The sequence below is a fragment of the Lagopus muta genome, chromosome 2 (genome assembly GCF_023343835.1).
Source record: "Lagopus muta isolate bLagMut1 chromosome 2, bLagMut1 primary, whole genome shotgun sequence".
Taxonomy (NCBI): domain Eukaryota; kingdom Metazoa; phylum Chordata; class Aves; order Galliformes; family Phasianidae; genus Lagopus; species Lagopus muta.
Genome location: NC_064434.1, coordinates 52,639,389 through 52,642,891, shown reverse-complemented (window position 1 = coordinate 52,642,891; position 3,503 = coordinate 52,639,389). Strand labels below are relative to the sequence as shown.

The 3,503-nt window shown below is 37.7% G+C and overlaps 1 long non-coding RNA gene across 1 annotated transcript; it reads left to right on the top strand.

Moving 5' to 3' along the window:
• Positions 1-816: 816 nt before the first annotated feature.
• Positions 817-3,279, top strand: LOC125689393 (uncharacterized). Its single transcript, XR_007375237.1, has 3 exons — positions 817-918; positions 1,635-1,872; positions 2,226-3,279. It is a non-coding gene; the product is annotated as an uncharacterized LOC125689393 (long non-coding RNA).
• Positions 3,280-3,503: the final 224 nt, after the last annotated feature.

Genomic DNA, 3,503 nt, shown 5'->3' with positions numbered 1-3,503 from the left:
CCTATGTCCATACTCCTAAATTAGTTGTAGCTTTACTTAGACTTCCAGCTTGCTGTCCTTAGAGCTTCTGTTTTACTGAAAAGGTAAAATTGAAATTATGTGTGTTTGCAGGATGGTGCCTATCTGTGGCGCATAGTATTATTTTATGTTTAACATCTCTCATGACCATTCAGCTCAAATGGCATTGCATATAGGGTGCAGTTTTCATTAATGAACATATGTTCATTAAAAACTAATTATGGAAAACAGTATTAACCTTATTGTAATAATTAGCAATAGTGGATATTTAAACTCTTCCAGAATAGTTCCACACACAAAAAAAGTGAAAGGATGAGAAAATTCCAATTTTCCTCACGAACTCTTAACTGAGGAAATATACGGGTTAGAAACAAAGAATAAGCTGTAATTGAAGTTATTCAATGCTTTTTTGATAATCATTTCCTAATGTTATTGAAATATTTTTATGCAGATAGCTGCCAAATAACTAGATTATTCCATTGTAGCCTCAAATTAGCTGAGTTCTGCAGAAGACATGTAAAGAATGACAGAATTTGGTGCTATTTAAAACACTCTTTAGGACACTCAGTGTGTGCTGATCATTTCTATGGATGATGGTGGAGTTTTGGGAAGAGTACACCATACTGAAGATCCAGTTTTGAAGATCCAGTTCTAAGCAATTTATGCACAGTTGTTTTGTTTATGCTTGAAAAATCATATCTCCTTTCCTTTAAAAATCTGATAGAGAATTGCAAAGTTTGTAAAAGCCTGTTAAATTCTAATCCATCTGACCTAGCTATGTATGTCATAGCCCCTCACAGAAACGGCTCCACATTTGGAAAAGATATCCTTGAGGGATATATATGCTGAAAATCCAAACAGAAACCCAGCACTGGAGATGGAGCAAAGATGTTCTATTGGGTAAGTAGTTTCAAATGGATTGCTCTTTGATTAAAGGACATGGGAAATTAATACAGGTTCTTTCCATTAGTTGTCTCTCCTTCGATTCTTGCCCTAATCAGATTCTGGCAGCTCGTGATGTGTTCTAAACCCATTATTTTGTCAATAACAATTTATTGAGAAAAAATAGATTAAGCATTATTTAAATATGCTCTTTAAACATTGTTTCTGTTGCCATTTTATTGAACACCAGACTTCCATGTCTATTCTGAAGGCGGAGAATTCTAAATGCTTGTTTTCCATATGTAAGCATGGCATTTAATATGATTTTGGCAGTATGCATAATGACATGTTTTGGAGTAGCTAAATTTGGTCTCCCTGTGAGTATTCTTTTGACTTGTTGTATAGGTGTGCTGTATCCAAATCATGATTATTCTTCTTAGATTGTGCACATAAACATTTGCATACATGCCTTCAAATCCCATATCATGAATACCATTTAAGGTAGTGAGGGGAAAGAAATGTACATTAATGATTCAGTTTGTATATGGGGTTGATATCATGCAATCTATTAGCTCCTCTGCAAATACCTAAAAATAAACTGAGAAAATAAACAGTACTTACAATTTACTGAATTAGCATTTCTGGCATCATGATTTTTGGAATCTAAGACACTTAAAGATGGCTGTATTTCTAGAAAGTAGCCTGTGCATGATGTTTTACCTTCCTTCTTCTAGCAATTTGTGCAGCTCATTGTGCGACCGTTCTGAACACCGGCAGTCACCTATCTGCCACATGATCCTTCCCTAAGCCAAGCCAGGATGGAAGGGATCACTTGAGGGCTATAACAAACAAGAAAGAGAATGTTGCATAAGACACTCTGTAAAACTTAAAGCTAGGAAAACAGACGTGTAGAAGTTTGAGAAAGTGAAGATGAAGAGAGATGATATATATGCTTTTGTAACTGAAAGACAGGTAAGTTGCAATCCATGGTGACACCAGTTCCACTTGATAGTGGGAGTGCAGAGGGTAGAAGGGGTGACCCCTTCTTCTCCAGAGTCTTGGAGTCCCCACAAACGAGAAGAAATTAAGACTGACCCACTACCAACAATTGAGAATTGAAAGGTAACAGGTTGGTTGTTTTTTTGGTTTATTTGTTTGTTTCTACTAACACCGGAATAATTATCATATTTTTTTCAATTACCACATTAACTAGGGAAAAAACAGTACTTCAAATCTGAGTGTGTGCTCTGGCCACATCCTAACCCCATACCAGAGTAAGACTCAAGAATGCAGTGGCACTTTTTTTTTTTTTTTTTTTTTTCTAGGAAAGAGACAAGCATGAGATCCTGAAAGAAGCCACAGTGTTCTCCAGCCAGATTTCAGCCCAGTACACACCTGGACACACTCCAGGCACACTAGATGCAGCCTTGAAGAACTTTTTTTCTAGAGACTGTTTATGTCAAGACAGTGCAAAGCAAGTGTTCCAAGAATTTCATCTAAGTTGCAAGACTGCAAAGATTTCTAGATGCAGTTTACACCCTGAAAGAAATTCAAAGGTGGATGTGGAAGTTAGGGGACTGTGAGTGCTGAATTGAATCCAGAGCAATATTGCACATGAAAATTTTTTTGGGGGGGGAATTTTGCATTTTTTTGCATTTTGGGAAGCACTGGATCAGAAATAAAAGCTAAAAAGTAATTTGGAAGCACAGAATAAATGAAAACTAAAAAAGTCATTTGTAAGACTGTGTCAAATGGAAATGTGTATCTATAGTGGAAATACAAATGGGGATTCTTGAATCATGAGAAGAAAGAAGATAGAAGTTTGAGCATGCAGGCTGGACATTGGAGTTTGAAGCACTGGCAAGACTTGAATCACTTGAAGGGAGTAGGAATGGGCAGAAGAGTCTGGAGTGGTAGAGAGGAGGAGTACCAAGGTAGAGCAGAAACGGAGTGATCTAGAATGGATGATAGGCCAAAAGAAATCAGTAAGAATAAAGGTCCTAAGAGCGGAAAGTTGGCAATGGTAAAAGAGAAACCACGGTGGAGGACAGGTGATTTGTAAAAGAAAAACAGAGTGTGAGGGGACAAGGAATGTAACAGGGGAAGACAAGAGGGAACCTGCATTAGGCAAAGCTGAAACAGCAGGAGAATTGCAGACTTTATAAATGTGACTCACTAGATTAAAGGAGTAGTTATAATAAACATCTTCCTTATAGATGGAGAGGAGAGCAACAACCACAGGGCTCTTTTGACAGGGCACTTTCTTCCTGCATTCTCTTTTCTAAGGTGGGAGAGCACAAAATGTGTGTAAGGACTACTGCCATTTCTCTTAGTAGATGGTATCAGTTCCAGCTGTAAGATAACAGTAGCCTCACAGCAGAGCACCATACTGGAAAGTTTGTTCCAGCTGGGTCCTACACACGTGCCATCTCAAAGATGAGCAATAAACCTGAGAGTTAAGGCTGTATTTTTTAATTTTCACAAAGAAGGAAACTTGTTGGGGCAGCACAAGAACAAGCCTAATTCTTAGGAACCGAAGCTGAATGAAAAAAATGTTGCAGCCTGCAGTCCTGATGCAAAGAACTATTTGGTTCAAATGGGCA